Source organism: Mesocricetus auratus, unplaced genomic scaffold (assembly GCF_017639785.1).
Source record: "Mesocricetus auratus isolate SY011 unplaced genomic scaffold, BCM_Maur_2.0 Super-Scaffold_100007, whole genome shotgun sequence".
NCBI lineage: Eukaryota > Metazoa > Chordata > Mammalia > Rodentia > Cricetidae > Mesocricetus > Mesocricetus auratus.
Genome location: NW_024429191.1, coordinates 74,012,577 through 74,036,007, shown reverse-complemented (window position 1 = coordinate 74,036,007; position 23,431 = coordinate 74,012,577). Strand labels below are relative to the sequence as shown.

At 46.9% G+C, this 23,431-nt stretch overlaps 1 protein-coding gene across 2 annotated transcripts in view; it reads right to left on the bottom strand.

Moving 5' to 3' along the window:
* Positions 1-20,524: 20,524 nt before the first annotated feature.
* Ttll6 (tubulin tyrosine ligase like 6) overlaps positions 20,525-23,431 on the bottom strand; it is a 36,434-nt gene continuing 33,527 nt past the window's right edge. For both annotated transcript variants that reach the window (XM_040749567.1, XM_040749568.1), the window contains one exon: positions 20,525-21,220. The gene's annotated coding sequence lies outside the window, so the exon portion shown is untranslated. The remainder of the gene's footprint in view (positions 21,221-23,431) is intronic.

Below are 23,431 nucleotides of genomic sequence, written 5' to 3'. Positions count from 1 at the left end.
ATTTCTTCAATGGATTGACACTGGGTATATCAGTCATACCTCAAGACAGAAGTAGGGGGCCAACACAGAATGGACTCTGTGGGGGATTTTGTTGTTGTTGTTTTGAGGGTTTGTTTGGTTTTCATTTTGTTTAGTGTGTGTGTGTTTAGTTGTTTGGTTTTCAGGTTTTTTTTTTAAGAAATGAAATGTTTAGGGAGAGAAAATCTGGGAGGAGGTGATAGACTGAAAAGAATATGACCAAAATATATAGTGTTATTATTTTTAAAAATTGATATTTTATTAAAAATACATAGTATAGTTATTTTTAATTAATATTTTTAAAGATATGATGGATTACAGCCCTGTTGTAGTGCTTTCTTTAAATACCAATCTCAAAAAAAAGAAAGGAAAGAAAGAAAAAGGAAAAACACACATACACAAATGAGGGCTTGAGGTTAACTTATCCAATTAATAGGGACAAATGAATGAGTAGGTCTTATTTTTATTTCCTTCATTTCATTTTCCCCCCCTTTTTGGGACAGGTCTGATTTTGTTGTCCAGTTGACCTTAAACTACTGGGTTCAAGTGCCCCCCCTTCCTCAGCATTCCCAGTAGCTGGGGTGAGTGACAACATAGGCCACCATGCCTGGCTTCTCCCCTGTTCAAACACGAAGTTTTTATGCAGACCCAGGTTTCTGAGGAGATCACTAGAGGGAAAGGTGGTGGGGGGAGATTTTACAATAAAGTAAAATTTAAAAAGAAAAAAGTACATAAACACGTATAAACCCCAAGATAAAGAGAACCCCTTTAACATGCAATAACTGTCCTTCAGCGTTCCCACAACTTCTAAAGCTACAGAGCCAAAGAGGAAACCTTGCACCTAACCGCCCCCCACTACCTTCCACCCCCCCAGTTCACTTCGGAAGCCTTTTACACAAGGGAACTGTGCCTGGAACATGTGTCTGTACAGTTGATTGGTGGAGACCCACACTGCTCGGACAGCCAGTGCTTACACCGGCAGCACTGCGGGGAGGAACAGCCAGACCCAACAGGCCTACCACCCCGATTCCATTCCGTCCTTTCACCGAGAAAACGGATGTTGGTGAGCAACTATTCCAGACATAGCTGTCCAAGCCCCACCCCTTGGGATCCAGGAAGAAAGCTGGCATGCCTGTGTCATTTTCTGGGATAAGGACCACTACCTCCTTATGCAAAGTTTTACACAGACAGAAAATATGATGAAATAAATCTATCTCCATCACCCAGCTTCGGCAATAATCAACTCAACTGGAATACTGCAGCTTTTTCTATAAAAGACTTAAAAGTATTATTCATTATTTCACCCCCAAAATACTTCAGCTTGAGTCTTTGGCCCATAAGAACTTCTTTTTTGTTGTTTTGCTATATTTGTTATTTTAAATATAGCCCCCAAGTGGGCACAAGACAAAAATAAAAGAATAGTTAATGGTGTCTATGTTAGCATATATAAGCAATTGTCTGAAAGTCCGAGTATTATATTTAGTTGATATGTTCTCAGCTTTCTCATAACCTATAACAATGTGTTTTATCCATCTCTGCTACTGCGATTCAAACTCCAATAAGTGCTCCACCCCTGAACTATGCTCTGAACCCTCTTTCATGTCAGTATGTATTTAAAAACCTGGGTCTCCAAACTTGGTAGTGCACACACCTTTACTCCCAGGAGAAACAGGGCAATCTCTGGAGCTCTGGGAGTCTGCTCTGCATTGTGAGTTCCAGGCCAGCCAGAACTACAAAGTGAGATTCTGTTTCAAAATAAACAAACAAATAAATAAAAGGAAAGAAAGAAAAGGATTACTGCTTAATGTTGGACTGGATGATCTTTCAAAATTATTGTTATTATATTTTTCCCAAGACAGAGTTTCTTAGTGTAGCCTTGGCTGTCCTGGACCTCACTCTGTAGACCAGGCTGGCCTCGAACTCACAGAGATCAGCCTGCCTCTGCCTCTGCCTCTGCCTCTGCCTCTGCCTCTGCCTCTGCCTCTGCCTCTGCCTCTGCCTCTGCCTCTGCCTCTGCCTCTGCCTCTGCCTCTGCCTCTGCCTCTGCCTCTGCCTCTGCCTCTGCCTCTGCCTCTGCCTCTGCCTCTGCCTCTGCCTCTGCCTCTGCCTCTGCCTCTGCCTCTGCCTCTGCCTCTGCCTCTGCCTCTGCCTCTGCCTCTGCCTCTGCCTCTGCCTCTGCCTCTGCCTCTGCCTCTGCCTCTGCCTCTGCCTCTGCCTCTGCCTCTGCCTCTGCCTCTGCCTCTGCCTCTGCCTCTGCCTCTGCCTCTGCCTCTGCCTCTGCCTCTGCCTCTGCCTCTGCCTCTGCCTCTGCCTCTGCCTCTGCCTCTGCCTCTGCCTCTGCCTCTGCCTCTGCCTCTGCCGGGATTAAAGGTGTGCACCACCACTGCCTGGCTAAAATTATTTTTTAAAGATTTATTTATTCGATGTGTATGAGTGTTTTGTTTACACACATGTATGTGCAACACCACATGTGCGCCTGCTGTCCGCAAAGGTCAGACAAAGGTCAGACTAAAGTGTCAGAGTCACTGGAACAGGAGTTACAGATGGCAGTGAGCCACCATGGTGCTAAGAACTGAAGCTCCGTTCTCCCAGAGAGCAGCCAGTGCTCTTAACCTCTGAGCCAACTCTTCTGCCCCCAAAATTTTCTATTTACCTGTGTATATACTCCCTCATTTACTTCTGCAGTCCTGGGGGTTTAATCTGGGGATTCCTACACACTGGGCAAGTAGGTGTTTTAACACTGAGCTCCCACCTGTACCTTCTTACCCTGCCTTTCTGTGCAGAGCTGATACAGATAGGAGAATGTGCACTTCCCAGGGAAAGGGGAGCTGGGCCAGGCAATGTCCTGCCCCTGCTATGTGCAGCTTTCTGACTACTTTGGTGCATGCTTTGCGCTCTTGAATTTCAGGATCTGGGGCTCCCTTCTCCCAGCACTCCTAGGCAGCCAAACATGGCTACTTAATGTAAGTCTCTGAGCATGTTGGAGACTGAATAACTTATGTCCCTGTTCTGATTTGGCTGTGTCTTTGGACTGAGGATCTTCTCTCTGACCAGCTGCCTTGTCATCTGTAAAATGAAATTGATCATCCCCGTCTAGCCTTCCTAGCAGGGCTGTTTTGAGACACACAGTAAAGGAACTGGGCCTGGGACTGGTAACTCAGCTGGTGAAGTGCTTGCCTAGGATCTAGGGAGCCCTGGGTTCAGTCTTCAATACCATAGAAACTAGGGACTCTTGCCGGGACTCAGGGAGGGGATGCAGGGGATCTGGAGGCTTTCCCAGCTACATGGAACCCTGTCTGAAATACAAAACAAAATAAATGATAAGAGAAGTAAAGACTCTGAAGTGCATGTTGCATGTATATTGTTTTCTCACAGTTGGTGGTATCCAAGAAGTTGAGGATCTCTTCAAGAAGAGGAGCCAGCTTTGCTCTGATCCCATGTCTGTGGAGTGACACACAACCTCGCTCTGATCCCATGTGTCTGTGGAGTAACACACAACCTCACTCTGAACCCATGTGTCTGTGGAGTGATACACAACCTCGCTCTGATCCCATGTCTGTGGAAAAGCCATGGCACTACCCTCTCCTTTGAAGCTAGAAAGAGATCTGGGCTTGATGGTGGCCAGCCTCAGAAGCTGTGACCTCCTGGCATGAAGAAATGTGCCAAGATGCCTACCGTTCTTTTCCAGAAACACCAGAGAGCTACAGACCCATCCTTCTTGGTTGGCTTTTCCTCTCCCATCCTCATCTGTTACTGTTTTTTAACTTTAATTTTTCATCTCTTCCTTCTTTTCTAACTTTAATTTTTTCATCTCTTCCTTCTTTAAATGATGCCCAATTTTGATGCATCAACTAATCCCCAAATCCTAATTTCTTCTCAAGAGGAAATCAAGAAACACTGACTGACCTGGTTATAGAAGTTGACGCATGTCCAAACCAGATGCAAGCAATCAAAGGAATCTGTTCTACCTGTCTAAGCCAGTGCCTCACTCCACAAGGCTTTGTTTTCCAGAAAGTGCGAATGTGTTTCCCAAGAGTGAGTGGAGAAGGCAGCAGAAGCATTACAGTATCAGAAAGCCCTCACATTTTTTCATTTCTAAATTACACCTAGCTCATAAAAAGCCAGCAAGTGTAATAAATTCACCCCTGCAGGACATGGTTTTAATTAATTATTGGGTTATTCAAGGTGACTCATGTGTGAAAAAAAATTGTACTTGTAAATGAGAAGCTCATATAATCCATTCTGATGGGCTGCCTGCTTACTCTCTTCCTGGAAGAACAAAAAAAAAAAAAAAAAAAAAGGTTTATTCCTTGGAGGCTTTTGGGTGAGATATTTTGTAGCCCTGGTCTGTAACAAGTAGAGATCCATCCACTGGCTTCTACCTCCCAAGTGCTAGGATTAAGGTTTTCCCACCGTGTCTAGCAGGAATGTGATTTTAGCCTAAACAAAGCTCACTCAGTTAGCCCAAGACTGTAAGAGATTGGATGTTGTTTTCTCTGGTAAGTTTCCTTTTTTAGAAAAATCTAAGGTGTGTGCTGTGTTGTGTGTGTGTGTGTGTGTGTGTGTGTGTGTGTGTGTGTGTGTGCGCGCGCGCGCGCGCGCGTGTCCTTCCACCTAGTGTGTCTTACTTGGTTTGCAAAGTCTGAAAAGACAGAGGAAGCCATCTCAGTGCAGAATAGAACTTCATGCCTGCCGAATATGCTTCTGCTCCTCTGACAGCTGGACTCTTCCTCCTGCTGGGACCTCTGAAACTTGGTTTTAGCACCCAAGTTCAGTGCTTGCCTCACAACTCCAGGACTGTACTGTGTAGTGTGTGCAAGTGCTTCTCTGGGATTTATACTCCTGTCTGTTTGACTTTAAAAGCCCTTTTCCCTGGGCCCCACAGGCAGAATGAACATGAGATTCTTTGCAGAACCACTAGCACTGTGATTTTTTAAAACTTTTTTATTATTACTGGTATGGTGGTCATTATGTTACGGTGTGTGCATATACGCTATTTGCCAGAGTTGGTTCTTCCCTTCCATCATGTGTTTGATCCCAGAGGATCAAACTCAGGTCTTTGGGGGTTGTTGGCAAGTATTACCTGATGAGCTGTGGCAATAGTCCCGACTTTTGCTTTATAAACCATTTGGGGGGTCATAGGATGGGGGAGCTGAAGCTGTTCTTTGGAGAGGGATCTGAAAATCAGAGGGAGTTGTCTGCCTCTGGGCAGTGCTAGCTTTTTGCCAGTTCCTCTGGGTTAAATCAAAGCAAAGCCCATGGAAGTGGGAAAGGAGGGTGTGAGGGAGAAAGACTTTGAGCCCCTTGTTCAGCTAAAGAAAAGGGGGCAATTTCAGCATTGCATCTGGGTTCCTGCACAGCAAAGTAGCTTTCTCCTTTCTGGTTTTCTTTTCTCTTTTGCCTCTTCTAATTTCTTTGTTTGACCTGGAAGCGGGTTTTTTTTTTTTTAAGTAAAAAAAGAGACTGGGTTCCAGTCATCCCTCAGTTCCCTTGGAACCCCAAAATTTTGTCCTGTTTGAAGTTCTTTGGAAGCCTTCTAAATAAATGGGTGGGTGAAGTCTATGCTTAGCTCAAGTTTTGTCCTAGAATCCTGTCCCCACCCATCCTTACTCATAGCTAGAATCCTCCCACCCTGACTCCCCCATCCTTTTTTTTTTTAAGAAGAAAACCCAAAATGAAACAAAATAAAATCTTCTTCCAGTACCTAGCCTACTTGAATTTTCAGCTTTAGTGGGAAATAAATTAGAAAATTCTAAAGCTGCAAGCATTTAATAAACTCAAGGAGTGGAGAGTCTCCTTCCAAATTTGTCTGCTCCAAAAGATGTTCCAGAGAGTGTCTACACACCGGACTCAAAAAGGACAGTGGACCCACAGATGGGAAAGTGTACAGGATGGGACAAGAGATAGCAGCCATGACATCATGGGCAGATGATCTGAACCAGTCTTTGACAGAGCTGGTTAACAGGAGAGTAGTTAAAACCATCACTTGAATCCGAGGCTCCAAGTCCGAATCCAAAGAATGCCCTCTACAAAAATGGATTTAGCCTGTGGCAGACAGGATGGAACAGACAAGTATAGGGAGAAGAGTGAGCAGAGAGATTAGGGAATTTCAGAGAACCCCAAGTTAGGGAAATCCACCTCAAGAGTTGGGATGGGGTGGTGGCGGTGGGTGGCATACTTTAGAAGCCTTGTTGAGGCAGATATAAATCGCTGGGCTCAGCATCCAATAGCATGGCCGCCTTAGGTGCCAAAATAACCAGCCAGCTCTGCCAAGTTCAGGAGAAATCAGCCAGAGCCTTCCAGGAAACAATACTTGATGGGCTGGAATTTTCACTCTCTAAGCAGTTAGTTCTGGGAGCGGATCAGGAACCCAGGTCCTTAGCTAAGAGAGATACCCATTCTCTCCACCCAGGAGTCAGCTCACATGTCCCTCTGAGGGAGAAACTTTGGATAATGACAAAAAGTATTTTCCCTTGTTGGCTATGAACAATGCAGCTGGGAGTGAGCTAGAGTTTTATCAACGCAGATGCTATCTCTTTCACCAGGTTAAGCCCAGAAGCAGGGCCAGACATTTGTCCACAGTTTTTGTTTGTTTGGTTTGGTTTGGTTTGGTTTTTTGCCTCTGCAGTGCTCAGAATGAACTCAGGACATCGCCCATGCCACTGAGTTAAACCATTAGCCAGGACCCACTGTTTTAAAGTTCTAAAATTCGATTTTCATGTTTTGTTTTCATGTGTCAGTCTTATTCTTGGTCTCCTCTAACATGGTGGTACAACATCACAACCACAACAAAGAAAACTGGGCAAATAATTGAGATTTCCCCTCCCCATTTAACCAAATCAGTACAGTGGGGCTGAGGTCGGGTAGGAGGAATTAGATTCCGAGGGGTATGCTTGGCTGATTGGGATCGCCCACCTTTCTTAGTTCTTAGTTTTTTTTCCTTTTTCTTTTTCTTTTTCTTTCTTTTTTTTTTTTTTTGAGAATCAAAAGGATGGAGCGGAACATCCAGGGAGGGAGTGGGGGCGATGGAGGGCTGCCCTTCGTGCAAAGGAGAAAGAAGAGAAGGGCAGTTGCTGATTTGAGGATAAATTCACCCTATCCGTAATTCCCAAAAGTTTGGCTTCTGAGCGTCTGCTCCTTGAGGGAACGAATATCTTGGATCCTGGGCGTTTGGCTAGCTGATTCCTAAATCGGAGGAACAGTATACCACTTCCAGGGCTCCTTCTGGCGGCGGGGAGGGGGGTGTCTCCTCTTCGGAAAGCTCTTCCCTGGCGCAATGATTCCCTGCACTGCGCACTGGGATTCATCCCTTAGAGTTTCTCAGGCCCTCGTGACCACAAAACCGTCTCCAGGATTCCCGTTTTTCCACCATGTCTCTTCTGTCTTCCTAGCCTCAGCTTCCTGCTCCCCCATTCTCCAAAAAGGGGACTTATAGACCGCTGAGGCAACAGTCCAGCTGGGAGTCGGGAGATTCCAGTAAACTTAAAGGAGAGGGTTGGACCTCATACCCCTGTTTAATCGGCCAGCAATGGAGTCAGAAAGCGGACACGGAGGGCAAGCAGTCAGGATTCCCAGACTGAACCCACAGCCTCCAAGCTCAGCAAAGGGCCCCGAGAAACTCAGTCCTCCAGGCTGATGTCTCACTAGGTCCTCCGGTGCCCAAGACACAAGGCCGCCTGGCTTTTGAATAATGCTCTGGTGTTGCAGCAGCCCGGGGGGGGGGGGTGTGAGGGGCAAGGGGCTCCAGGCCTCCAACCTCCCCATACTAACTCTGCTTTTGCACTGGCGGTGGGGAGGGAACTCAGAAGGAAGCAAAGCGGGCTCGGAGCGTTTCGGAGTGGGGATGAGGAGCGATCGCCTCCACTCCAGGTCACTCCTGGCGCCAATCTCAAGGCAGCCCCATCTACCCCTTGATCAAGACCTCCCACACCCAAGTGTCTTCTCCAGTGGGCTCTGGAGGCCAGGGCAAAGAGCTCAGAAGAGGTGACAAGACATCCTAGAACTGGAGAAACCCCGCAGAAAGAAACGTGTTTCAACTTAAAACTATCAGAACCTGAAGGAATTTTTGGTCTAAAGGGTACAAATAATTTGTCCCTTCCAGTCTTTTGTCTGTGATTTCAGCTGTACAGACCTGGTCTGGGGATAAACAAGAATTGGCATTTATTCCCCATCCCCCAATAAATCTTTTTACTCAGTCTCTCAATTTAGGCATTGTTCTCATTAAATTAATCTTCACAAACTCGCTTCTGAAAAAAATGTGTTTTTATTTTAAAGAAACGAATAATCAAGCCAATGGCAGGATTTTCTGCTTATTATCATCTGAGGAAAGTCTATATTTAACTGTAAAGATTGTATAGATGAGTTCTTAACAAACAGGTAAACATCTTTTATTTCGAACTTGTTCACTTTTACCACCTATGTATTAGAAATAAAAACACTAAAACAACAACTCGCCTACTTTACTCTTAAAATAGATAGTGTATGCTAAATAATTCCAAAATTATGCCAGGCGGTGATAGTGCACGTCTTTAATCCCAGCACTTGGAGGCAGAGGCAGGCAGATCTCTGTGAGTTTGAGGCTAGCCTGGTCTACAAAGTGAGTTCCAGGACAACCAGGGCTGTTACACAGGGAAACCCTGTCTCAGAAAACAACTCAAAAAAAGCAAAAACAAACAAAGAATCCCAGAGTTAAACTGGTCCATAGACTGATAAGGAAAGTGGCACCTCAAGGGATGGTTGAGCCTGTTGTGACAGCAAGAGGGAAACTGAGGCAGGATTGCCACAAATTAGAGACCAGCCTGAGCTACACAGGTAGGTGAGTGTAAGAAGCCACTGTTCTCAGAGTCACTCACTCACACAGAGGGCAGCTTGCTTTTGTTTAAAAAACCCAATGAATTTGAAACCTAAGGCTTTTTTCCTTTAAAAGGTCAAGTTTACTGTCTGGCTATGCTTTAATTTACTTGACTATCCGGAGGTAATTGGATTGTTTCTGATTCTCTTTTCCCTTTTCAGCAATGCTATACAGTCTATATTCTTAGGAATGAATAAAATTGAAGGACTTACACAAATAAATGTCTTCATTGAGCCTGAGTATGCAGTATTTTCATAAGCTTAAAAGCAACTTGTAGCTTGCCTTTGTGGCACATTCCTCCTCAGGAGGCTGAGGAGGAATTACCACAAATTTGAGGTCAGCCTGGAGTGCGGGTACATGACAAGATCCTGTCTTAAGAAACAACAAAACAAACAAAATCAAAATAATCTGTTTTTTTTTTAAACTACATGTATTTGCTTGTGTGCGGGCACACCAAGCGGTGAAGGTCAGAGGACGGCTCTCTGAAGTGGGCTCTTCCCTCCCACCGTAGGGACTGGCACTGAACTCAACTCAAGTCTTCAAGACAAACCATCTTTACCCGCTAACCGTTTCGCTAGTACTGCACATTCTTCTTAGGGGGACGATCCCAGTTTTCTATTTTTAAATCCAATTTAAAATTTTGTCTTTATGGTATTTTGCTGAAATGTGAGCTTTTGGCTAAGTCTCCAAATGTATTCATGATAGATTGAAAAGTGTCTCTATGGGTTTTGGAAAGTTTTTGATCATTGTTCCTGGGAGGCAGAGGACAAAGTGGAGGGAGGACAAAAGGCTAACTAGTGCTTATTTGGATTGGTGTCCCCTCCCCCGCTCCCACTCCCTTCCCCACCCCTCCCCCCACCCCTCCCCGCTATCACCCCCCATCCTCCTACCCCCACCCCCTCCCCTGCCCCCAACCCCGCGCCCTGAAATTATAGCTTTTTGGAAAATGAGGAGAAAGGTCTGATTAAAAAAATAATAATTTTCCTGTCTCTGACTCTATTATAAGACACGGGAAAGTCCCTTGGTAGAATGTGATGGCAAAAGCTTGTTGGGTCGGAAACCATTCCTCATTTCTCCCGAATTCACCTTCAAATCTTGGGCAAATTACTAGTCACTAGCTCTTCCCTAGGAACTCCCTGAAAAAAAAATCACTGGAAGGAGATGCAGCTAGGGTCATCGGGATTGTCCTTCTGCGTACCAGACAGACAGACAGACAGAGGGTCAGTTAAGATTCTTCCATCAGAGAGCTGCGTGTGTCCTCTCAGACTTCATTTCCCAGTGAAGAGAAAAGGCACTCAGCCCTGCACTCGCATGTATGTCCTCTGAGGATGGAGTACGTGGGAATCACGCTGTCCTCTGAGGATGGCATACGTGGGAATCACGCTGTCCTCTGAGGATGGCGCACACGGGTATGGGGCAGGGAGAACTAGGCTGGGGTTCCACGAGGTTGAAGCTGGGGTACAGTAGTAAAGTGAAGATTGATGACACCACTCAGGACTCCAGGGAAGTTTTCCCACTTTCCCGGCTCAGTCCCCAAAGGCAGCCTTTTCCGATGACAATACTGGGGGCCTGTCCCTGAGGAGATTCTTTGCCAGAATGGGGTGGGGATTTAGGCTTCAGTTTGGTATTCTCCTTCCTCACTTTCAGGGAATCTTTGGAAGACAGAATGTTTTGTCTTTCCTCTCCTGAGCAGAAACAAAAACAAAAACAAAACATCAAAACAAACCCCACGATGGCAGATGTCTAGAGGAAGAGACAGTTTTGGCGGTACAGAACCCCACAGTTCTAAGCAGGGTTTACCCAGGCATGAAGAGGTGCGGAGAGCTCCTCTGGTACACCGAGCTTTTTATGCAGGTACCAGGGATCTACAACCAGGTCCTTACACCTGCATCTACCCAGCACCCACCATTATCAAAATCAAAAAGGTCTCTCCTAGGAGGCGAGTGCACTGAGAGGCAAGGTGACCCTGAGGGCCGGCGGGAGTGCGAATTCATAGCCAAGATGACATTCAACTTTCTGCTTCAGTTACTTCAAAAGGAAAATGTGATCTAGCCAAATAACTGTTTGAATGAATATTAGTTCAATTGCTTGAATTAATACAAACTTCATAAAGGGCTTGTTGCATAAACCTAGTAAGCTCAATTAGATCCCCATATGGGTGAAGGAGAGAACACCCCAAGTTGTCCTCTGTCCACCACACTGGCACTGTGGCATGCAGGACCCCATATAAACAAGTGTTAAAAACTTTTATTTATATATTTATTTATTTATTGGTTTTTCGAGGCAGAGTTTCTCTGTGTAACCTTGGCTATCTTGGAACTCACTCTGTAGACCAGGCTTACCTAGAACTCACAGAGATTCTACCACTTAAAAATAACCTTTTAGTTTAGTCCAGGTGTGTGGTGACTCATGACCTTAATCCCATCACTTTAGAGGCAGAGGCAGGAGAATCTCTGGGTTCAAGGCTAGCCTGAACTACATAGTGAGTTTCAGGACAGCCAGGGATACATAGTGAGACCCCGTCTCAAAAAAAAAAAAAAAAACAAGAAAGGGGCAGGAGGGGAGGGAGAGAGCTGGGACTGACATGTCTAATTTAAATAAAATTTGTAAAAAATGGAAAACACAAGAACAACAAAACATCAAACTTTTACAACGGGGTAGGGGGAAAAACACATACCATCTGCCCTTACTCCATCCTCACCCTAGGATCCACTTGCTCCTCCCTGTGGACGCTGCCTCCCCACAGTCCAACTCATCTCTCTGGGCAGAACCTGTCTTCAAGGGTCTATCCTGAAGCCTTCTCCTTTTTCCACGGAAGGCTCAGGGAAAGGGGGCTTGGGAAAAGTCTACCTGAGGGTAGAGCAGTCTACAGGGGTGGTGGTAGTTTGGTTGCTTGATGAGAAGAGCTGAGGGGGGGAGACTAGCTTCCTTTGTTTTTAAAAGGCTTAGTTTTGTTTTCACTTATTTGAATGTATGTGTGTGGGTGTGGCACATGGGTACAAGCGCCCTTGAAGACTGGAAGACAGTGTCAGATCCCTTGGAGCCAGAGTTACAGATGGTTGTCAGCTGCTGGTCGTGGGTGCTGAGAACAGAGCCCCCATTCTCTGCAAGAGCAGCAAGAGCTCTTAACTTCTGAAGCATCTCTGGACCCGCAAAAGTAGCGCCCTCCATCCTGACTAATGGTGTCTGAGCATCAGGCCTTCACCAATGTGGATTTTATTTACACTCCAGTGTATCATGAGAAGTCATGATCATGTTTCTCGGCAACCAGTTGTCTCAGCGTAGACACCATATATCCTTTCGGTCAAAGCCCTATTTAGCTGTGCACAAGGTCATAAAACAAAACAAAGGGAAAAAAGGGAAAAACAATACACAAAATCGAAAATGGAATTCGGTTGTTCATTCTGGGTGGACAGCCCAGTCCCCTGAACTCAGGGATGGGCTGAGAAGGGTTTTAAGCTCTTTGTTGATACTCTCTGACATCAATTTCCCTTTTTTTTTTTTTTTTTTTTTTTTAGTTTTTACTGTTTCCTGGAGCTCTCCTGAGGCTGCCTCCATGTGGGCAAAGCCATTTGTGGCTGAGAGGAGGGCGAGGGGACATGGAATGAGACAGAAAGTTTATTCTGAAACAGAAACCTGAGGTGCTGTGCTGGAGTCCCGCAGACTAGGGAGGCAGACACATCCCATTCGGCCCCCTCAGCCCAGGGGTCGGAGAAAGGACAGGCAGAGCAGCCTAGAAAGGCAAAGAAATTAACGATGTTTGGCCGTCTGGGGGCTTATCAGCGCCGCTGGGGTCAGGCGGCGGCCGAGGCGACGCGCGCGGAGGCAGCCGCCTGCGAGGGTTGGGGCTGCACAGGTGAGGAGGGGCTGCCCAGTCACCCTCACTGACCCTGTCTGGGACAGCCCTGAGACTTGGGTCTTGGGATGTGTCTTTTTTGGAGCTCGCAGGTGAAAGGAAAAGGAAGAGGTGGCTGGTGAATGATTAACACTTTCCGGGTCCTGAAGATGGGGGAGGGTGCCTGCCTCATTGCACAGGAAGCAGGACCGAGTCCTCGCCACCATGGGCAGGTTCACTTCTAAACAACCTAAAGTTCCTTCTCGGCCAGCAACAGCTAGTTCTCTGGATTCCTTCTGTCCCAGGCTCCTCCTCAGAGTGAAGAAGAGTGGCTCAGGTTGGGAGGGCTGAAGGGATGGTTGAGGGAATCCTCTTCTCGCGGGGCAGGAAATGCTCCAGGCAGGTTCACAGAAGCCGGAAAAGGAACTATAAGGTGGAGTACGTTCTGGGACACCGCTCCCATCAAGTCTGAGCCTCAGTTCTGGGCAACGGGTGACAGGGACCCACTGGGGTATGAGGAAAGTTCAGGGTCCCCCTAGAGTCTTTTTGCTGTATCGCAGCGGGTGCTCTTGGGAGGGGAGGCCTGTGGCTCTAAGCTGGCTGGAGTCGGGAGAGGGGTGCGCACTGGACATTTCTTGGCCCAGCAGGGTGGGGTTGCCAGGCCTCCACCATAGAGCTGGGTGCCCCCTGGGCTCAGGTATCTCCCAGCCCTGAATCAGACTTCTGACCTCAGCCATCCCGGCCTCGCTCTACAGGGTAAACATCCTCTACACTTTGGAAACTGGTGAGACAAGAAAGTTCAGGGGGGTGACAAGGAGAAGGCGGGAAGAAAAGATCTAGGTTCGAAGAAAGAGGGAAGACTGGAAATTTTCTGATATTCTCAGTAGCCGTCCATGGAGACAGCACTGTTGTCTACTTGGAGCAGAAACTAGAGCAGTCTGGTGGGTAGCTGTCTGCACCCAGCTGTACCATGGTTCCCAGGAACCTCACAAATGGGCCAAGTAGGGAGAGAAGTAGAAAGGGAGATTCCCAGTATTATCTGAGTCACTCCAAGGGCTTCTGTGGAGGGTTCAGGGCAGGAATAGTCAACTTCCCCAAGACTCTTAGAAAGGGACTCAGGAAATCCAAAGGCAAGGGTGGTTGTGGCTGTTCCCAGTGTTGGAGATGGTGTGGAGGCCGGGGTCTCCTCTCCATTCTTGGTCCACCAGCGAGAGAAGCCGTGAGACCAGAGCTAGCACAGAACCCAAGCCCACTCACTTTTCCACCAGTTTCAGGCCCCAGCAAGCATCCTCATCTCCCTCACCATACCTTCTTTTGTGCGCACAATTTTACTGTCCAAATTAATTCGGTGATGTGCTTAGCACAAAGACCAGTCCAGGACTTACTGACTCAAAACGCAGCCATGTTCCTCTAACCTTGCCAAGGTTCGACTGCGTGTGATCCCCAGAAGCCAAACAAGTGACAGGAAAGAATGAAAAGGGAGCCGCTAGAGGGGCTGAGAAGTCTCTTTTCTACGGCCCCGGAGCAAAAGAAAGGGAGCGAAAGGGCTCTGTTGACATTCCTGCTGTGGCTCTTCACAATAGGAGGTTCGGTGGCTCTGAGCTACGGAAGGTCATAGTTAAGCCGGGAGAAACCCGTCTCCGAGCAGAGCAGCCTGGCTTCAGGACACTCCTTTACCCTGCAGACGAAAGATTCCAAAGAGCAACGTGGCAGAAAACTCAGGCCTTTCTGAGTTTGGGACATCGGAACACCTCCCCTTGGAGCTCTCTGCTGGGTTGGTTGGGAAATTTCCTACACTGTAAAATTGAAGTAACTTTGTGAAGATGCCAGTGGAAGCCATAGCAGAGTAGAGGTGACCCGCGCTGGAACATGCGGCCTGTTTCCCGAGTGGAAGCAATTCTGTGCGTGCAGGACAATTCAAACAAGCCATTTGTGGTTGGGGGCAGGTCCCACTGGGACCTGGAGTCACCGTCAAATTCATTCTTGGTGGTTTATTCCAGTGCGATATCCCCAATTCATTTGGTGTTTGGGGAGGGCAGTGCTTGAAGGAGAACGTGAGGAAGCCAATTCATGCTCTGGGCGACTTTGCCGAGGGCGAAGCAGATAGAGCTGCGAGGGGAAACAGTTTGGAAACCGGAGGTCCGGCTCAGCTCTATTCGTTCCCATCTAGGGAGGATCCTCCTCCCACCCCGCTGGGGCGAAGGCCTGGCTTTGCTAGGAGGCGTCAGGGGCTGCAGCTGCGCTGGGCCCCTGGGCCGGGGGAAGGACTACCAGGGACTTGGCAGGCTACAGGCAGGGTCAGGGAACAGCTGTTACCCAGATCTAGGCCCCGTGTCGTCCCTAGCAGTACCAATCCCGGCTTAAAGGAAGTAGTGCAGTCTAAAATTGCATTGAGCAAATTCGTCTGAAGGAGTCTTCCCTTGGGGATTCTTTCTCTAACAGGCCGTCCACAGGCCTAGCTCACCCGTTTTGGGTCTGCAGCAAACTATCCCCTAGTCCTCCCATGCAGAGATGGGGAGAGGAGACCCTATCCAACCACAAATCCACGGGGCTCTTTACGAGAAGGGCATTTTCTGGCCGTTTCTCTAGAAGCAAATAATTAGAAAATCTACCAGGAAAATGAGATACCGCTTCCTTCTATAGGAACCAGTCTTCCACTAGACATGAATATAGCTACTGTGCTTCTCTCCATGAAATAGAAATTTCCAACCAGGCAGCTTTTCATAGGTACATTGGACCCTAGAGAGTCAAAAAGGGCTGCAGGTCATAAGGGACCCATTCAAACTCTGCCCAAACTCAAATGCTGTCTCAAGCTCGCTGGCCGCGTTTCAGATCTTTTACATTTAAATGCAGGAAAATGCTGCAGAAATATCCAAATAAAGAGATATACAAAAGCATATTTTTCCTCCTCAGGATTTCATTTGTGTTAATGGGTGTGGGAGACAAAATGGGGAGGGGGGATGAATTGCTGTTTGCTGTAAAAAAGGTAAATAACTGCCCCCCTTTCTATGCTTTTGCTTCTCAGCTACTAAGTGGGAAGAGAGAAAAAAAAAGAATGCAAATTGCCTCTTGGTGTGGGGGTTCTGCCAGTGAAGGGACTATGGGAGTTGACATGGAATTTGGGGTGGAGAGATGGAAGAGAAATGGAGTGAGATGCACACCGAATCAGAAACCCGACCCAAGGAAGCCCGGCTCTGAGATCCTGCTGAGCCAGCCTCAGTTCCCACCTCTACCGCATCTGAAGAGTAAGCAGCTCCCAGAACTGCCGGGAAGAGCACAAGGCAATGTGAACCGCTTTTATCGTCAGTCGCCTTTCTTCCATCTGGGGCTGGACCAAAAGGAGGGCATGGGAATCTTGCTTGGGCCCCAGGCTCCGGGGAATGAGTGCAGGCAGGCATCCCTAAGGCTACTGGATGTTCTCAGCCCTGTTTGCTTTGGCCACGTTGTAATGGTCTCGCTGGCTTTGCCAACAGGATTTTGGTGTTTGCTGTCCCGCTGGCATGGCTGCGGAGGCAGCTGGTGCTCTGCCTCTGATAATCATGCTAGCTAACATCGCTCCAGGCAAGTGAAATCTGTCTCAAGGCTGCTGCCCATTTCCTGATGCATCTGGCCCTTTCTCAGATGGATGGGTCCCATTGGATCACCGCCACCACCACAAGACTGCTAGGATTTTGAAAGAAGGGTGCTATGGCCACAGCACAGTCTTTCCCTTTAGAATCGGCCTGAGGACTAAAAGGCATCAGGAAGTAAGCCAGAAAAAGCAGTGAGCCAAAAACGCCATGAGAAAGCTTTGCATTGCAACGTGCCTTTATATTTTCTGGGGCAGTAGTTAATATTGGAGGCATATTGAGGAGCGAGGAGGCAAGAAAGACTCCCACTGAAGGCGGTGCTGAACCAATCAAAATGCATGGTTTTGTAGCAGGGTGGAGGGAGCATGATTAGCAGGTGCCTGACCAGATGGGAAGAACTAGTACTCACAATAATCTCATGCCCTCCCACTCCAAGAGCCTCCAGTTACCTCCAGAGCACACAGTGTGCTTGCAAGAGATAGGAAATGCCCCTCACATGACACACTGCTTCTGGCTTTCCCAGGCTGCTAGTTAATAACTTGAGAGTCATGACTGGAGAAAGCAAAATAATTGAAAGCAATGCTTAGTAAATTGCAGTTTCAAGGTCTTCATTGCCTTCCTAACAATTTGCAGAGCCCATTTTATTGTTTTAGATTCCTCGAGTTGAAATACCACTGTGTGTTGTAATTAAGTGACATGCCAGCTGTAAAGACAAGGGTCATGAATGATTACATTTGGCTCATGTCATCATCCAGCTTGGGTGGGAGGGGGGCCTGGAACAGCTCTCAATCTGCCTGACTTACACTCCCTAACCAGGGTGGAGGGAAACAGGCTACTACGAGCCACCCATCCTGAAGTGAATGGGACCATCCAGGGCTGGAGTGAACCAAATGGTTCCTAAAACTGGTCCTACATCAGAGCCCTTTGCAAAAGTTTATTATTGATGAGGCAGGAATGTGCCTAGGACTCCACTCATACCAAGCATCACTACTATCAGAGAGCAGTTTTAGTGTGCATGCATGTCTGAGAGAGAGAGGAGACATATGAGTTCATGGCCAGTCAGTTCTTGGGATCTGTATGCCTCTCCCCTCTGAAATTGGGATTACAGACATGAGCAGCCACACCTTGGCTTTTTTTGTTTTTGTTTTTGTTTTATGGATTTGAGGAATTCAAACCCAGGTCCTCATTCTTGTACAGCAAGCATTTTAACCCTCCATCTCCCCAGCTCTAGGACAGCTTCTAAAGTTCAAATAAACTTATCAAATTGACTCAGTCTAGGGAGAAGCACATACGCATGAACTGTCCAGGTCTTTTTCTGTGTGACACTGAGGGTTGAACCCAGGGCCTCATGAATGTTAGGGAGGTGCTCTAACACTGAGTCAAGACAACCCCAGCCTTATCTAGAGAATTTTTACTTTTATATGTACATATGCACAACATGTGTTGTGCCTGAAGAGGACAGAAGAGGTCGCTGAATATCCCGAAACTGGTTTCGTAGATGACTGTGAACTGCCACATGGGTGCTGGGAACCTAACCCAGGTCTTCTCCAAGGTCAGTAAGCACTCAGCCACTGAGCCATCTCCCAAGCCTCTACATTTGTGTCTGTGAGTATGTGTTCAGGAGGACAAGTCAGTTGTCTTCTTGTGCCTTATCGATTCCAGGGATTAAACTCAGATTGTCAGGGTTGTTGGTAAGTGTCTTTTCCCACTGAGCCATCCCTCCAGTCCCCAGGATGGCTATTTTTTAACAGTTGTCTTAGGGACATCACTTCTGTATTGGACCTTCTCTGTCGGGGGTGCTCTTTTAGGTCTGCCAGAGGGCAGAGATGTTCAAATGGCTTCGGAAGCAGACGAGATGCTCTGTGTCACCCCAGTTAGCCTGTCTCTTCCTTCAGCCTTCTGTGTCATTTTCTTTTTTCCTCTCATACACCCAGCTCTCTGAGTGCTTGTCACTTGCCACTTCTTTTCTGTCTGCTTCTCTAAGGCACATCCCTGATCCCATCAGTCATCCTTTTAGATGCTGTAAAGGCTTGAAGGCAGGACCACCCTGTGACGCCTCTCCCCTTCCCATCCATCACATTACCACAGATGCATCCTTTTTCCTAAAGATTGATTTATTTATTCCATATACACATTTATGCCAGCAGAGGGCATCTGGTCCCACTAGAGACTGTTGTGAGCCACCATGTGGTTGCTGGGAACTGAACTCAGGACCTCTGGAAGAGCAACCAGTGCTCTTAACCTCTGAGCCATGTCTCCAGCCTCCCAGAATAATCTTCTAACACCACATATAAGTTCTCTCCCATTTGAACCCTTCAAAGGTTTCCACTACACTCTGGGTTAGGCAGTTCCCAGGATAATATTATAGATCCTCTTCATAATTCATTGAGCAGTTATTGAATCCCTTGTTACTTTGCTTTAAAAGCAAGGAGTAAGGGCTGGGGAGATGGCCAGTGGTTAAGAGCCCTGGCTTCTCTTCCAGAGAACCTCAGTTACAGTCCTGCTACACCACATGATGGTTCGCAACCATCCGTAAATCCAATTCCAAGAGATTCACGGCTGCCACAGGCACTAGATACACAAACACACATGCAGGGAAAAGCAAGGAGTAAAACATGTAAGGGGGGGCTGGTGGAGGGACAAGGGAGGATGGGTAGGAGAGGGAACTGGGATTGACATGTGAAGCATTCATGTTTCTTTTTTTTTGTTTTTGTTTTTTTGTTTTTTTGAGATAGAAACCCTATCTCAAAAAACCCTATCTCTGTATTGTTTTGGAGGCTGTCCTGGAACTTGCTCTGTAGACCAGGCTGGCCTCAAACTCACAGAGATCCGCCTGTCTCTGCTTCCCGGGTGCTGGGATTAAAGGCATGCGCCACCAACACCCGGCTGCCTGTTTCCAATTTAAATAAAAACATATATTGAGGAAAAAAATATGTAAAGAGATCATATAATCCAGCCACATAAACAGTCCACTATCATGAGAGAAGCAGCAATGCAGAAAGAAGCTAAGGGGCTCTGGGGTCCCCAGTGTGGTCTCTCACATTACCTCTCCATCGTCATCTCCCAATATTCCTTCCTAATTCAACCAAACTGCACTAGGCCTTCCAGAGCTATTACCTTCAAGGGTGTTATTCTCTCCTAGGTTTCTATTCTGCAGTCCACACCCCAAATCTTCTTTATCCTTTTCTGACACCTTGAATCGAAGTGGACTTGGCCACCAGGTGGCTGTGAAGGTGTTTCCTTCTCATCCACAGATACTGGTGCTTAACTTGGGCCCTGTCTGTGAACTCGTGGTAATCTACTGCACATTCCACAGAAGCGAGGCATTCTCTGCCCATCTCCTCCCACCCCCATAAGCAATCGGCCATCAATGACTTTCCATAGCCAATGGATGCCGAGCCAAGAAGACACCCTGAAATTTCCATAGCCTATGGATGGGCGGAGCCAAGAAGACACCCTGAAATTTCCATAGCCTATGGATGGGCGGAGCCAAGAAGACACCCTGAAATTTCCCCTCTCACTGGCAGAACTTGTTAAATAACAGGGCTCGACCAAGTGCAAGATGCCAAAACAAGACTGTCCAGAAATCACACGGCATTTTAAGGTGGGGACCACATAGCCATACACCAAGGGCAGAGTCCTTCTGGGTATAGGACCCCGGATGACTACACTGATTCCAGATGCCTGTGTGAAGCTGACCGTGGCTCGAGAAGGAAGGGTGCTGGTACCAAAATGTCTGTTAGGGAAAATAAACCCAGTTTTACCTTATTAACAGATTTCAATACCTTGGATAACTCGGGCGTTGCCCTTGGAGAGTACTGTGGGATTAAATGCCCCAGACATTGCTGAGGTGGGAAATCCATTCCCTCAAACATCAGATGTGTGCAGGAAATCCACAAACACTGTGAAGCATACTACCCCCGCCCACTAGAAATCCAAGTCCAGTAGAGCAACAGAGACAAAGGCCTCACATCACATTCTGGACAAAGCAGGGGATGAGCTAGCAGGAAGGATGAAATGCAACCTGGTGCCTGGCTATCCCTGCTTGGTGGAAGGAAAGGCACCACGATGCCCAAGATAAGGTCATTTCAGGCTCTTGGACCCCAGCGAAAAAGGCAGGGATTCCCGAGGATCACCCATCCCTAGAAGTCTTCAAAACCAAAGCTCCTGACATATTTCAGTAGATCATTGAGAGGTACTCAGGGGAACAGCCATCCTACCTTCCATTGTGGACCAGGCTCCTCCCTAGTATTGAGCATGGCAATTTATTTTATTAATGTATAAATGAAGGAAGACATATAATTTCTGCAAGTCAATGGAAGAAATACCCGCAGGCTAGGTACTCGCACATTACCTGTCTTTGCCAGCAAGACTGAAGGGGAGGTAGCAGCAAGAGGCAGTCTGGGAACTGAGATGCCAGGCCTTTGGGCTGTCTGGAGTGGAAAGGATCACTTTTGCTGGTGAATTCGCAACTGTCCTGAATTCTTTTCATCAAGACTCTTAATTCCACCACACTTAGTCCTAGTTCTGCCTTTGTTTTTAGAGAGAAGGGTGGACCAACACAGGCCAGCAGGTAGAGAGAGGGCTCTGGACTCCTGGAAATCAGGAGTCCTCCACTCACTCCTCCCTCAAGTTGCTTAGCCTGGGGGAGTGTTCTGAATGACAGTGGCCATCACATGAGGGACCCAGAGGAGCGCCACAGCTGAGGCAACTGTCCTGGGGAAGCAGCAATCGATCCCTAGAAGTCCTGGTTCCACACACAGCACTGTGAGATAACGGGACAGCACCGAAGGTCGCTGTCCTCACAGGTGCCAATGAGACTATTTATCAGACCAGAACTTCTAGATGAGGAAACGAAACTTCCAGGCCATTTTGTAGACGTTGGAGATACTCATTTCCTGAAATAAGAGGTAGGAAAGGAAAAACGGCAAAAGATCCAGACTGATTCTAGAAAGGAAAAGAAAAAGATTTTTGTTAGATCATCTTTTACACAGGCCTTTGGAATGGTAAAGTTAATTGGTCTCCCCCCACCCCTGCCTATGATGTTGTGGATGAAGCAGGGAAAGGGCTCTGCCACTGAGCTCCATCCCGGCCCTAATGTCACTGTCATTTCTACCCAGTGAATCAGGATGTGCTTAGACATCTGTGGTCACCAGAAATTAATTTTACCTGTATAGCTGCTACCCACATACTGTCTTACCATCGAGGACATTTGATATGGACCATTAAAAGCAGGTATGATGGCTGACTGCGGATGGTATATTAATGGTTAAAAAGCTGTGTGCCTGGGGGCTGGTGAGATGGCTCAGAGGTTAAGAGCACTGGGTGTTCTTCCAGAGGTCTTGAGTTCCATTCCCAGCAACCACATAGTGGCTCACAACCATCTTTAATGAGATCTGATGCCTTCTTCTGGCATGCATGCATGTATGCAGATAAATCACTGTATACATACTAAATAAATAAATCTTTTAAAAAAAAGCTGTGTGCCTAATGCAGCAAGTGTGCACAGGGCCCAACCCATAATCAAGAAGCTATCTGCAGTTAATACCTGTTGGTAAAGGGAAAATCAGTTTTCTCCAACACAAAGCCACTGGGCATATCAACCATATTCAGGGCTGGCCCAATGCTCAGGAGTAATTGGTCAACAGAAAACAAACTCAACGGTGTTTTTGTGGACTTTTTGTTTCATTTCACTTTGTTTGGCACTTTTTTAAAAAGTCTTATTGGTCCTTTCCCTGTTTTGATTTTCATTTTCTTGGTTTCTTTTTTTAAATGCTGTTTTGTTTCTTGTTTTTGGTGTCTTTTTTTTGAAACAGAAAGAACAAAGTTGGGTGGAGAGAGGTTTGGAAGATCTAGGAGGAGCTGAGGGAAGGGAAACATGATCAAAACATATTGTATGAAAAAATGTTTTAATAAAAATATAGCAGGGCAGTGGTGACACAGGCCTTTAATCCTAGCACTTGGGAAGCAGAGGCAGGCTGTGAGTTTGAGGACAGCCTGGTCTACAGAGTTAGTTTAGGACAGCCAGGGCTACACAGAGAGACCCTATCTCCAAAAACCAAAAAGGAAAAGAAAAAAAAGTTGTGTTGGGGCTCAGACTTGTAGTCCTAGCATTTGAACAGCAGAGGCAAGAAGATGGGGAGTTTGAAGCTAGTGAGACTTTGCCCAAATCAATTTTTTGAAATAATAACACTTTTTTAAGAGGAGACAATGGAGGCTGGAGAGATGGCTCAGAGGTTAAGAGCATTGTCTGGTCTTCCAGAGGACCTGAGTTCAAGTCCCAGCAACCACATGGTGGCTCACAACCATCTGTAATGAGATCTGGTGCCCTCTTCTGGTATTTAGGGATACATGGAGGCATAATACTGTACACATAGTTAATAAATAAATAAATCTTTTAAAAAAAAAGAGGAGGCAATGGGAGCAATGCTTTTGGATAGTAGTTACTTAACCTCTCTGCCTTGGTTTCCCTATTTGTAAAAGGAACGTCTGAGAGGACTGAGAACAGCGTCTCAACACCAAAAGCAAGTGTGTCTTTAACCCACAGCAAGAGCATACAACCACGGTCACCATGGCCATCATGATCCAGGCCACCTGGTCAAGCTTTAGTCATCGCAGATCATTGCCACTATACAGATCTGCACCTGGCCCCAGTGACCAACCATTCCTTACATATGTGCATCCAGAGGGAGGATGCTGACGAGCCTGTGGTGACTTCTGCAGACAGATGGGAGAAACTTGAAGGGCTCTGTTTCTCTCATGGGTCAGGACAGGCTTTAAGTTCATAGTGTGGTAAAGAAGAAATGCTGTCTATCTGTCCTGAATCCATCACTTGAGTAAGGTTGGGCCGTGCCACCAACGCCCGGCTGACAGACTTCTTATTAAATAAAAGTTTTGTTTGGCTAGAAAAATCGCTTAGTGGTTAAGAGTACTCATTGCTTTCCCAGAGGACTCAAGTTTGATTTTTCAGCACCCACATGGACATGGGGTGGCTTGCAGCCACCTATAGCTCCAGTTCCAGGGGAAGTAGTGCCTATGTGGGCACATATTCACATGCAGACACATACACATAATTAAAATTAATAAGAGGGACCTAAAGAGATGGTTCACCAGTTAAAAGCACTGACTGCTCTTTCAGAGGACCCAAGTTCAGATCCC